The sequence below is a fragment of the Pieris napi genome, chromosome 24 (genome assembly GCF_905475465.1).
Source record: "Pieris napi chromosome 24, ilPieNapi1.2, whole genome shotgun sequence".
Lineage (NCBI taxonomy): Eukaryota > Metazoa > Arthropoda > Insecta > Lepidoptera > Pieridae > Pieris > Pieris napi.
Window position 1 is genome coordinate 4,040,852 of NC_062257.1, and position 14,372 is coordinate 4,055,223.

General features: G+C 38.4%; 1 protein-coding gene across 6 annotated transcripts in view; it reads right to left on the reverse strand.

The window, feature by feature from the left end:
* Positions 1 to 14,372, reverse strand: part of LOC125061694 (cyclic nucleotide-gated cation channel alpha-3) — a 145,981-nt gene that overhangs the window by 124,557 nt on the left and 7,052 nt on the right. For all 6 annotated transcript variants that reach the window (XM_047667249.1, XM_047667247.1, XM_047667243.1 and 3 more), the window contains exon 2: positions 7,826 to 7,951. The gene's annotated coding sequence lies outside the window, so the exon portion shown is untranslated. The remainder of the gene's footprint in view (positions 1 to 7,825; positions 7,952 to 14,372) is intronic.

A 14,372-nucleotide genomic window follows, 5' to 3' on the forward strand; every position in this document is an offset into this window, starting at 1 on the left:
ATAGTGGTGGTGCGCGGGAAGAACTACCAGAAACGCTCCACGACGGACGTCGAGGTGATACGGATGGTATTTTGTATTCCTGCCTTATCGTAGCCTAAGTCTAAACTCTACTGGAATATCAAACCAGTGAGGGACAGCACTTGTTGTATTGCCCAAGGTATATCTCTCTATCTCTTTAATCGGCAGCTCATGTCTAAGCATCGTGGTGAGCAAGGAAGCATCTGGAGCAGACAATCGGTTTCCACCGGTTTCTGTTCAGCGCCTCTTTTATCACAGTGTAGAGTTTTGAGGACGATGAGTCTTTCACTTGATCGGTCCATCTGGTTGGTGAACGGCCTCGTGCTCTTTAGACTTCTGTGCTACCAACCACGATCAGTCTCTCCAAGTTCTCATCGCCTCTGCGGCTACCATGACATATAAGAAACCAATTCTATAGTTACTTTATACAGGAGTACACAAAAGACAAAAGATGCAGTGAAGTAGAACAACTATTTAACAGTTAGAACCCGACCTTATACCTAAACAAGGAATCTTTCTGCGTAGAAGAGGAGAGTCAGTGGTTCCTCTGGAGCGCCAATATCCAATTGATACACATACAATTGAAAAAAAACATCAGTGGCGCTACAACCTCTTTAGGTCTTGGCCTCAGATTTCTGAATCTGTTTCATGATCATTTTGAAATCAAATAGGCAAGTAGGTGATCAGCCTCCACTGCCTGACACACGCCGTCGAGTTTTTGTGTCTAAGACATGTCGGTTTCCTCACGATGTTTTCCTTCACCGTTCGAGCAAATATTAAATACGCACATAGACAGTCCATTGGTGCACAGCCGAGGATCGAACCTACAACCTCAGGTATGAGAATCGCACGGTTAAGCCACTAGGCCAACACTGCTCTACATTTGAAACTGATTCTTATTTTAAACACCATGAACTAAAATTCGTGTCACCCTCTCATTTCCGCGGACGAGAGGTTTTATTTATTCATGCAAGTAGAGCGGGGATTTTGGCACTGTAAATACAACTGTGCTTCAGTCTGTTCACAAATCTGAAGACAAATACTCCTGGAAAGGCACCATATATAATCTGTTAACACATTTAAAAAAACGTGTGTGTATTTATATATGTTAACGTAAAATTGTAAAAACCGTTAGATTGTAATCTATCTCGCGAGATTATAAACTGTCGAAAGATTGTGAACCTCAACGAACTGCGTACAATTTAACGTAGTATTATTCGGTAGTTATATGAAATTTTTGGGAAGTAAAATTAATCTGTAATTGACCAAAGAAGTTTGAATGATAACTAAGTTAGTGTAGTACAATCTACCGAATAATAATACGTTAAATTGTAAGCAGTTCGTTGAGGTTCACAATCTTCCGACAGTTTACAATCTCGCGAGATAGATTACAATCTAACGGTGTTTACAATTTTACGGTGACATATACACGCGTTAGAAGAAACAACAACAAGATAGAAATCTTTTCAAAAATTTTGATTTTTGAAAAGATGAAATTTTTCTTTCGTGCATCTTACAAGACGTTGTTGGCAAATGATTGATGGTGCATCATCTGTTTTGTATAGATTTTTTTTTATTAAAAAAAGTGTGTACAAAGTAAACAAGTCAGAAGTGAAACTTCTTTGGCAAACTAATTTTTAACTCTTGGTTATATTTATACAAATCTAAAACTTTAGATTTCCGAGACTTAGAGGGAGGGAAAAAGGAAGATATGTTATTATAATACGTGGCATTTTAATTTACAATTGTCATTTGAGATTTCAATACATTATTTGGCTAAAATATAAAATACTATTATTTCATAAATTCACTTTACGAAATTTTAACTTTAAAAATAGAATTTCTGTAAGGTAATTCACCCTTCTCACTTTCTCTCAATCGGTCTCAATCGCTTTCTCCCTTTTCTTCGACAAAAACGCTGCACATCTTCGTGACGGTTCACTTCAAAAATAGTAAATAAACCTTAAGAGTGCAACGGGCCTCCTTATTGCTAACATATTTTTTTTTATATAATGGCGAACCTACGGGACCCCCAAAAAGGGCAGTCATCGCAGCCCTTAGACACCCATTTTTAGTGGGTGCGTTGCCGGCCTTTGAGGGAAGAGTACACTAACTTTGACTACTTTAACGTATCTCTCAGGGTAGACCCCCACTGGGAGTCGATTCCACAGTTCGCTAGTTCGCAAAAGAAAGTGTCTTGTGAAACAGACTGTAGGAACATAAGTAGTGTAATATAGTGATAATAATATAAGCGTTCTCATTCAAGCAAGCTAATAAAAGTATCTGACGAAGTCGTGTTGTGTGAATTAAGGCAAGAGTTCTTAAGCATTATGAATATATTAGATTATTTTTCCGACCCAAATATCGGCCAATAGAATTGCACCATTCGACGTCACGTGGTACAACCTACATGGTATTATACTGATAATTTTTTGTGAAAATTTTCTCTGGTCGTTGCTTCAAGAAAAGTATTAAGTAGTTGTTTTATTCATTATGAAATTCTTATTTGTTAACTGTACATTTCGTCTCATGGTGCAATTCTATTGGCCGACATTTGGGTCGGAAAAATAATCCCCCGAATACCACACGAGCTTCAAAATTATCGGGAAATATCCGATAATTTTGAAGCTCTTGTGGTATTATAACTGAGTATTTACGAGTACTCCAGCTAATTTGACTTTTAAATTTTATATTCGCATCCCTAACATAATTCAGAAATTATCGAGATTCATGGATTTCTTTCTATAACCTTTAGACAATGAAAAGGGACACATGAAGTATATGATTTATATATTGTGTTTCTTAGTTTTGTTAGGTTAGACTTCTTTCTTTTCGAAAACGTCACGAAGATGTGCAGCGTTTTTGTCGAAGAAAAGGGAGATTGAGGAGCGATTGAGACCGATGAAAAGAGAGAAAGAAAGGTGAATTAACTTATATAAAAGAATTAAATTTAAAAACTTATTTAAAATTTTTTAAAATTAAAATTTCGCAAAGAGAATTTTATATTTTTGCAAAATGATGTATTGAAATCTCAAATGACGAATTGTAAATTAAAATGTCACGTGTTTATATTTCGAAGAAATAAATATAAAATATTAAATTTATTATTTGTGTAGATTATAGATACATTGAATAGGTATTTCAATGAAAATTAAATTAATTAAATTCCTAACATATCTTCCTTTTCCCCTCTCTCTAAGACTCAGAAACCTAAAGTTTTAGATTTGTATAAATATGACGTTATCATCTGACGTTAAGTGATACCGCCGCCCATGGACATTCACAAGGCTCGCAAGTGCGTTGCCGACCTTAAGAATTGGTACGCTCTTTTCTTGAAGGACCCGAAAGCTTGAAGGTTCGGAAGTACTTCAGAGGGCAGCTGTTTCCACAAAGTGGTGGTGCGCGGAAAAAACTGCCTTAAAAAACGCTCAGTTGTGGATCGACGGACGTCGAGGTGATACGGTATATTATAGTGATTATTTTTTACAGTGGTTACCTGGAAGTGATTGCACAAAAGCGGCCAAATAAAGCCGCCCGTTGCCCTCCTTACTATTGAATTATTCTAATTATACAGATTTTTGCAGACATACATTATAAAAAAATAACTGTGAATAAATTATTAAGAAAAGTCATACCCCAAGCATAAATTTTTAACAAATAATTTATCAATAATGCGTAGATATAATATAAAAATATATAATTTATTCATAATATAGTCTAATTAGTAATTATACATTCACTCCCAGTTAAATCAAGGGCGTAGAACGGAGAATCTATTCCAAAAACTACTAAACCGAAACTTAAACTCTTTTCTATGTTATATACTTAATATATTTTATTTTCCCAGATATTTGGGTACAAACACGTAATTAACGAAACACTTGGAATTATCAAACTGAAATCCTGTTTTAAGTCGGTTAATAAATACGGTATTATAATAATTTGTTTAGTAACGAACATGAACTCCACGCTTTGAAACTTTGTAATGTTAGCTTTTACAGCTTTGTCGAAACCACATCTAATTAAAGCTTTTGAAAATTGAAACCGATGTGCACAGGAAATATACATACTATTTGGCAGATGAAAAATAAAGTGTTTTTTTTTTAATAATTTATTGCAAGAATATGGTACAAAAATGTGAAAGGTGGTACAATCACAAGTTCGCATATTCTGCCACACACAATGGCGCGCAAATTTGTCTTGAATTTTACATTTTACATTATTAGTCATATGAATTGGCCAGTACTTATATTATTAATATCGTACATATCATATGTTATTTAAATGTATATCAACTACAGTGTCTCACGCAAATAATCATTTATGGAATAATACATTTTATCGAAAAGTAATACACCAAGTATATTTTTTAAAACTCTAGTTGGAAGATCTTTTAATTATTTTGGGAAATTATTGTAAACCTTGCTTGCCATACAAAAGGTGTATGAATAAAACTCCTAAGTTTCGATAGTGATGCGGATTATTGCAAATATTTTAATTTATACTCATTACTATGTCGGCGGAGTAAGCAAAACTTATTATTTTTGCACGCTATTTTAAATGGGCCCATATTTGCTGTTGTTGATTTCTCTAATAATCCCACCACCGTATCCAACAAGATATTCGCAATTGTTCCATGTGGGGTGCTGCTGCAGAGGTTCAATCCATATTTGTGCTGCAGACGCGGGCTGTTCGAGGTATTTGTTGTGTTTTTCCGAGGGAGTCGGTACGGAATAAGTTTAAGGAATTAACTATTATGACACTATATTCAATATATTCTTGAAGCCTTGTTGTATGTACAAAAAAATATAAACAAATGCAAATGGTGACTTTCACCAGTATAATACTCGAAATAGAACTAATTTAAGTGTACGACCAACCAGGCTCCAAACGATAAACCACTCCTTATATGGAAATTGTATTAGTTTTTACAACAAACTCCCAAGTGAAATTAGAGAATTATCACGGAATAAATTCAAAACCCTCGTTAAACGTAAATTAATCAATCAAAGCTTTTTATAAATTTGACGAATACTTAAATAATCCTAATCCCTGGGATTGATTTGTTTAAACAATTCATAGGACTCAAAACATAGCGATTAAAGAGTGGCGGAAAGTTTCTTGCCAGTTCTTCTTATGCGCTCTACGTCCTTGACTTGCGACTGGTAGTAAATGTAAATTTAGAATTGATTTAACATCTTTTTTGACTTTAATAAGTGTACTTGTTTACCTATATGAATAAAGATATTTTGAGTTTGAGTTTGAACACGAATTCTGCGTAATTGGCAAATGTTTCGGGTAAGCTAACAATGATCCTAATTATCAAGATGTTTATATTTCCACCTTACCAAAGTGTAAGGAAGGTGTGAGGAAATATTTGAAGAAGCGGGAAAACTTTAGCAGTAACAATTTAGTTTTTTTTAAAGTATTAACTGTCATTTGTTTAAGATTTAATTTCAGTTTTCTATTTATTTTTGTCTATTAATGTACTTATGTTTTCTGTTTTTCTTTATCAATGTAATCTACGATACGTAATTGTTTACATGATTTGTCTATGGAGTAAATAACTTATAAACAATCATTAATTTATCTCAAAATCAGAGCAGTGTTCTCGTGATCAGCGTGAATCAGCGTGACTCTCATCCCTGAGGTCGTAGGTTCGATCCCCGGCTGTGCACCAATGAACTTTATATTTGGCGCATTGAACATTCGCTCGAACGGTGAAGGAAAATATCGTAAACCGGCTTGCCTTAGACCCAAAAAGTCGACGGCGTCCTATGTCGATGGAGACCTAAAAAGGTTGTTGCGCCACTGATTATTATCCCAAAATCGATAATATGTCAGTGACGTAACAACCAAACGGTCACACTATTGAATCGTGCATTCTTGAAAATAATGTTCTACTGTCTTTTTAGTTAGTAGTTTAATTTCGTCAGGACTGTTTTTGATCGAAATAATAACACACATAATCATAATTACACAAATATACATAATATTTGTGTAAATTAAGAATGATATGATATTAAACAATTTAACGTGTTAAGAGGTATGGTGCGTCACAGGTCGCGACGCCATCTTGCGCAGAGCGTTTTTTGTTTTATGTTAATTAAATTTTTAAGCGTGTACTATGACGTATTAAATCTTCATTATCACTTCAGTATACTTACAGGTTATGCGTACTAAGGGAAATACATTAAAAATGCAAAGCAAAAGTTTATTTAATATTCAAAAGTTTAATCTGCAAACTGACAAATATTTACGATGCATACCAGTTTGTCCTAGAGCTATTTATTTTGTCAACAGTTCACGCTGTTCAATGCATATTAATATTAATAATTACAAATTTAATATAGGTACAGTTTATATTTAGAAAAAACACTTTTTTAAAGGATTTGAAGTTATCTTTTATTATAAATTTACAATTATTTTACATAATTTTAAATTTAACGTGCTTTACAGCGTGCGTGGTCACGGTGACCGAAGAAAAAAGGTGTTGAAAAAGTATCACAGATGTAGAAAAAGTTGTGTTATCTGTATTTATTTTGTTGGTATCGACTAAAAGATGTAGGGTTTTGGCAGAAATGGCTCACGGTGTCCTCTATTTTCGCGGATTGTTTATCTTGAGATTTTAATTTGGTATTATTGGATCCCAGGTGTTTGACAATTTTAAATAATTGTAAATTTATAATAAAACATAACTTCAAATCCGTTAAAAAAAGTGTTTTTCTATGTCTAAAAGTTATGTCAATAAAAGACAATACAGTTTATATTTGTTATATACTTTTTTCTTGTTACTCGATATCCTAACTCCCACTAAATTGATCGGAACCTCTTCGGTTAAAGGCCTCCTCCAGCTATTTCTAAATATCCATGGCTTTCTTTCTCCATTCACTTCCTGCTAATGCTTCTATATCTCCTATCCACCTTTTTAAGGGATCTCTTCTCCTTCTTCCCCTTGGTACTTTCCATAAAATATAAATAAAGCCTTTATTGACAATCTTTTACGTTACATTTTGTCTTATTTCTACTTAGTTATTAATGAAATTTACTTAAAGTAAATGTAAATATTATCATATTATTTCCTATTAGACATCGGTTTCTTGATCGTCTTGCTTTTCAGCATAGGCCCTATTGACTGCCAGTACTTAAATCAAAGGCGTAGAATGGAAGAAAAGAACTGGCAATAAACTCTTCGCCACTCTTTTTAATCGCAAAGTTTTTTTGTTTTACACAACGTTTGTAAGGAGCTGCATTCATTACACCATATTCCACATCTTAAGTAATAAATAATAATAAAATAAATTAAAAACAAAGATTTGTCCTCTATAAGCAGGAGGCATGGTCAAATAGAAGCACGCTATTATCGTGGGAACAACACGCAAAGGAGACAGTTGCACGTAATTCTCTTAATTGTCTTGACGTTAATTCTGTTAAGGCAAAGAAGTCGCTTTGTCACTAGCATATTTACTACTCGCAGTGCCGATTCTTTTGTTTTATAAATACTACGTTAGGGGCCTCATAGCCTAGCGGTCTTATTAAGTTGCAGCTAGGGGGTACCGGGTTCGATTCCCGGTTCGAGGGCAAGTTTTAATTTAATTTAAATTTGTTTTGGCCTTTGGGAGGGTTGTGCGGTACCGGACGAGTGCCTAAACCGTACATGAAGGACATGGTCAAATTTCTAAGGCAAAAAGCATGAATTATAAAAATCTTATACTTGACGCTGGCTAATGCACAAACCGTGCCAGAGCCATTAAAAAAAAATACTACGTCATAAAGATTTAGTTTGTACTTGGTAAACTGTACTCACCCGTGAAGGAAGCGTTCGTAATTCGACGGGTTAGGTTGGGGCGGGCTTGTGCTCCGCCGCCAGCATTGTATCAGCTGCTCGCCACAGCCATCCTGTCTGCAGTTGCCTCCAATCACCTTCCTGCACCTATGTTATAAATTATTAAATATAATATGTAAGTTGTCTATTGGAACCTTGTACTTAATACATAGGAGATAAGTGTTTTTTCCCCATGGACGGTTTATTATCACGTCATTGTGTATCTGACACGCCCTATTAAAAAAAGGTTGCGTGTACTTATGTACGCGCGTAAGAAGTTATACTTCTTTGGCTTTCTGTATTTTTATTAAATATTAAATAATTAATAATAGATATTTAGCGTTAATAATTTAACAATATTTAATATTTAGTATATTATTCAATTATTAATTAATATTAATAACAATTATTATTTATTATTTTATTATATTATTAATTTAATTTAATAACTTATGTATGTATGTTTCATAACCTTTTAACTAAGTAACAATAGGTCTTTGTGAAAAAGCATTGCTAAATTTCTTTGAAAAAATAATTAAAACTGCTTTATTTGTTTAAAAGGTACTACAAATGTCATTATGGTCATACGTCACGCATATTCTATTTCTTTTAACTCGTCTTATTCCCATCTCGCTCGCGCACGCTCGGCGCCCATACTGAATTTTGTGTCACGGTGCGCGCGCATCGTAAAATTTCACCCTCATAAATTTTTCATAACGCTCCTAAAGAAGTATAACTTCAAAAATATTATTTAAACAATTCTAGAAGTGAAACGCGCCACTTGTGTTGCCGTTTACAGTGGGATCCTACAACCAAGATGCGTACACGCAACGCGTGTATTTTAGTAGTGGGAGTGCCATGCTGTTGCCTTCGGGCTTCAGCCAAATGGGCAGGCACGACCGGGGCAGTACCACTGTCTCTCAGAAAACCGGCGTGAAGTGATGCAATAAGTTTTCCTTATTGTACTCGCGTTTCGTGCGGTGAGAGAGATTCCCGGAGCCCATCCCCCCCCCCCCCCCCCACAAGTAATATGAAGGTGCAGAAAAAAAAACAGAATCTACCCCAGGGGGGTACCACACGCGCTCGCGGTGGAGAATCCCCCTCTGGGCGTCCAACACCGGGACACTCTGCGCCCGGTGGTGGACGCACAGGCTGCCCTTCGTATTCTGGGGGGGGCAATTCTGCGCTCAAAAAAAATTACATTAATCGTTCTCGGGGCAAACGGAGCAATCCTACAAAGGCACCCCCGTCCACACTCGCCGTGGACTTCACAAATGTTAGGGGGCTCAATACCAATATCAACGCAGTCCACTACCATTTAGAGACTGCGAAGCCGGCCTTGCTCTTTCTTACCGAGACTCAGATTTCCTCCCCGGCTGATACTTCCTACCTCTCCTACCCGGGGTACAAATTGGAACATTCGTTTGTGCCGCGGGCGGGAGTTTGCGTGTACGTCAGAGAGGATATCTGTTCTCGTCGCCTCGGGACGCTTGAAGGAAGGGACCTATCTAACCTCTGGCTGCGCGTAGACTGCGATGACCATCCGCGATTCTACGCATGCCTGTATAGGTCCCATAGCGGAAATACCGAAACTGACCGACTCATTGAGCACATTCAAATGGCTACAGATTCCCTGCTCGAAAGGGTTCCTACCGCTGAAATCGTGATACTTGGCGATTTTAACGCCCACCATGCCGATTGGCTCGGCTCTGAAACTACCGATCACGCGGGAAGATCCTTTCACGACTTTGCTTTAGCCTACGACCTGACACAAATGGTCCCTGCGATTACGCGAATACCAGATGTGGATGGTCATAAACCCTCTTTGTTGGACCTTCTGCTGACTTCACATCCGGAGTACTATCAAGTCTCTGTTGACCCGCCATTGGGTTCATCAGATCATTGTGTGGTCCGGAGTACTGTGCCATCTACGCGCCCTTCACGGCCCCGCTTTATGGGTTGTCGCCGTATTTGGCACTATAAGTCAGCAGATTGGGACGGGATGCGGTCTTTCTTTGCGTCCTACCCTTGGGGGCCTATGTGCTTTTCGCCGGAAGCTCCAGATTCCGTCGCCGCCTCTGTCGCCGAAGTGGTTCTGCAGGGCATGGAACTCTTTATTCCATTTTCTGCGGTGCCGATCGGTGGCAAGTCTCAGCCCTGGTTTAAACGTTCTTGCAAGGCGGCCTCGCGTCGAAAGCGAGAATGCTTTAAGGCATGGGCGGAAGCGGCGAAATCTCGTGATGCCAATACCAGCGAACTTAAAACAGCATATAACTCAGCCTCCAGGTCCTTCAAACGGGAAATCACTAAGGCAAAGTCAGAGCACATTGCCAGATTTGGCGAGAGATTGGCCCAACTCCCTTCAGGGACTCGAGCCTTCTGGTCTCTCGCCAAAGCTGTCCAGGGGAATTTTTGTCAGCCCTCCATTCCGCCACTGCACAGGGAGGATGACTCTCTGGCCCACACTGCGAAGGAGAAGGCCGACCTTTTGGGCTGTCTCTTCGCGTCCAACTCGACTTTGGATGACCGAGGGAGATCACCACCGACCATTTCGCGGTGTGATTCCTCGATGCCGGAAATCACATTCCGGCAACGTGCTGTCCGCAAAGCACTATCTTCCTTGGACATTCATAAGTCGAGCGGGCCGGATGGTATCCCCCCAATTGTGCTGCGTACTTGTGCTCCTGAGTTGGCTCCGGTCTTAACGCGCCTTTTCCGGTACCTGTACTCGCTCGGCACTGTCCCGAAGTGCTGGAAGACCGCTTCGATACATCCGATCCCAAAAAAAGGCGATCGCTCTGATCCGTCCAACTATCGCCCAATAGCTATAACCTCCTTGTTCTCCAAAATAATGGAAACCATTATTAATTGCCAGCTCTTGAGTTATCTAGAAGGCCACCAGTTGATTAGCGATTCTCAGTACGGCTTTCGTCGTGGTCGCTCAGCTGGTGACCTCCTTGTATACCTTACCCATAGGTGGGCAGAGGCAATTGAGTCCAAGGGAGAGGCGCTGGCGGTAAGTTTGGACATAGCGAAAGCCTTCGATCGGGTGTGGCACAGAGCACTGCTCTCGAAGCTTCCAGCCTATGGGCTTCCCGAGAAATTATGCGATTGGATCTCCAGCTTTCTGGCCGATCGGAGCATCAAGGTCGTCATCGACGGAGCATGTTCCGACCTTAAACCCGTGAACGCTGGGGTCCCACAAGGCTGTGTTCTATCCCCGACCCTATTTCTTCTGCATATCAATGATATGTTGCAACTTAGCAACATTCACTGCTATGCGGATGACAGCACTGGGGATATTCTTTACACTGGCCGGGCAGGTATTTCTCGGGCAGTTGTTGATGAGTACCGGAACAAACTTGTGTCTGAAGTCGAAACTCTACTACGTGGAGTCTCAGACTGGGGCAGACAAAACCTAGTCCAATTTAACCCCAAGAAGACACAAGTTTGCGCGTTTTCCGCTAAAAAAACACCCTTTGTCGCTACTCCTCTTTTCGAAAACACTCTTCTTAAAGCCACAGCCAGCATTGGAATACTTGGCGTTGACATATCGAACGACGTTCAGTTTCGCGGTCACTTGGAGGGAAAGGCTAAATTAGCCTCCAAAAAGCTTGGTGTGCTCAGCAAGGCGAGACGGTACTTCACTCCGGGCCACCGCATGAAACTATATAAAGCGCAAATTCCCCACATGGAATACTGCTCTCACCTCTGGGCGGGGGCTCCCCAGTACCAGCTCCTTCCACTTGACCGTATACAACGCAGAGCGGTTCGAATCGTCGACGACCAATCCCTCTCCGAGCGGCTTGATCCTTTGGCGTTGCGTAGAGATGTGGGGTCACTCTGCATCTTCTACCGCATTTACCATGGAGAGTGTTCAGAGGAGTTGTTCGGATTAATACCTGCAGCTGAATTTCATCATCGGACGTCGAGACAGAATACGAAATTCCACCCGTATCACCTCGACGTCCGCCGTTCCACAACTGAGCGTTTTTCAAGGCAGTTTTTGCCGCGCACAACCACTATGTGGAACCAGCTGCCCACTAAAGTATTTCCGAACCAATTCGACTTAGGGTCCTTCAAGAAAAGAGCGTACCTATTCTTAAAAGGCCGGCAACGCACTCGCGAGCCCTCTGGCACTGAGAGTCCATGGGCGGCGGTATCACTTAACATCAGGTGAGCCTCCTGCCCGTTTGCCGCCCGTTCTAAAAAAAAAAAAAAAAAAAAAAAACACAGCCTCACATTGCGGATTGTCGTTTCTCCGTCGTTCCACAACTGAGCGTTTTTTAAGGCAGTTTTTGAGCGCACCATCACTATGTAGAACCAGCTGCCCACGACGTAGGGCCCTTCAAGAAGAGAGCGCAATTCGCGAGCCCTCCAGATTGAGAGTGTCCATGAGTACCACTTAACATCAGGTGAGCCTCCTGCCCGTTTGCCACCTGCCTAGCGATTCTGTAACTCACTTTTCGAACTCACACAGCGGTTTTCTCATCGGCGGTTGCTCTCAAATCAGTCGTGAAGCAGTCATTTTATGATTTGGCATTCTGATAAGCAATAAGTGAGTTACAGAATCGCAAGGCTGTTCAATAAAAAACATTATGGTTTAACGGACAGAGTGGCATCCGGCTGAGCTACCTACGCTTGTCAGAACAGCCCAAGCTGAGCCGTCAAATCTCTTCACGCCATCAGCTAGATACCGTTAAATAAGCTTCGTTATGTTGAATATACCTATGTAATCAATATTGTTTCAAGAGGTATTAAGTATTTTCTAATTCAATTGGTGTTTATTCTCAAAAACAGAAGTAAATTTTGTTGGCAAAAATCGTGTCTTATAAATGAGCTTAATTTAAAGATTACTGATTCTGATATTCTTGTATTAAAATTCTAGCTACTAATTAAAAACATTCTCCTTTTAATATTATCTTTCCATCTGTTATTTGTTTTATTTTATTTTTATTAATTTTAATTATATTTATTATTATTAAAAAAATATTTCCTAGAAGTAATATATGTACATGGCAAAACAACGCTTGCCGGGACAACATTCAGTTTACTTATTGATATGTTAAGTGTTAACAGCTTACTGAAACAAATGACAATGCACGTTTTTGTCAGTTGAAAGACTAAATAAACAAGCGTAACATCAAGACAATGCACCGTGTTACAAATCAATGAAAACGATGGCAAAATCCATGAATTTGGGTTCAGATTGTTTCCACATCCACTGTATTCTCCAGATTTGGCCCCAAGTGTCTTTTTCTTGTTCTCAGACCTCAAGAGAATGTTCGCTGGAGAGATTGAGCTGATGACGAGGTAATCGGCGAAACTGAAGCCTATTTTGAGGCTGAAGATAAATCGTACAACATAAAAAGGTATGGAAAAATTGTATGACGCTACAATCGTTGTATCGCTCTCGAGGCAACTACCAAATCAATAAAAAATAAAAAGATTTTTTCTATCTTAGCCTTTTTAGCTCATCACATTATTTTATTAAGGTAACAATACGTTGTTACCTCTTTGGTATATACGTCTACTATGAGTGACGGTTATTTACATTTTGATGCGAAAATTATTATTTTTATTTTAGTCTTGCGAAACTCTTGCTTATGTGAAACGTTGGTAATTTCAACACAGCGCCATCTGTTAGAATTGTGACTATCATATAATAAACATATATACATTGAGATGGAAGCTATCCTATCTTTTAAGTTGGATCAAACTACACACGGTGTGCATATTTGATTGAAATCGGTTCAGTAGTTCAGGAGTCCATAGCATACACGTAATTTACATATATTAAGATTTTTGAAGTAAAACTTCTTTAGGTGCGACTAGGGAGTAACGCAGATTTTTTTTCTGACGAAATTAACGCTTACTTGTGTAGTTAGTCTATTTCTGCTATTAAAAAATAATAATTCGGATTGGTCGTAAGTATAATATTAATATGTCAATTGTCATATACTCCACGCTTCTTGACTTATACGCCATCTAGTGGCGAATATCATAATCAATTAGGATTATTAAAAAAAATATTAAAATTTCAAACAGATCAATTGTGAATAGCAATAGTGATTCAAAAAAATTCAACAGTTTTAAAAAAAATATTTTAAATTGCAAAGTTTTTTGAAAATCTCTACATATACTTATTGATTTATTACTTTTAAAATAAGAAAATTAATAATACATTTTCTGACGATTGCGACATTCTATAATATTCAACAAGGTTATATTGGCATGTGCCGACAAATATCATAAAATTTATTCATCAGCAATTACTTCACTTCACAATTGAAGGTTCTCGACTTTAAATATTAATTATCATGGATTTCCGATGATTCTAACTGGAGATTTTAATGTTAATTTTCGCTCTCAGGAAACTCAGCCGCAAGTTGATTTTTTAGATAGAGATAGTCAAGTTAAGATTACTATCTCAGATGGTGGATTACAGATTGTAATAGGTTATTGGGTTCGGGCATTGACAAATACATTTTGGAAAATATTTTTCTGTGCCCGCGGCTGGTTAAATTGA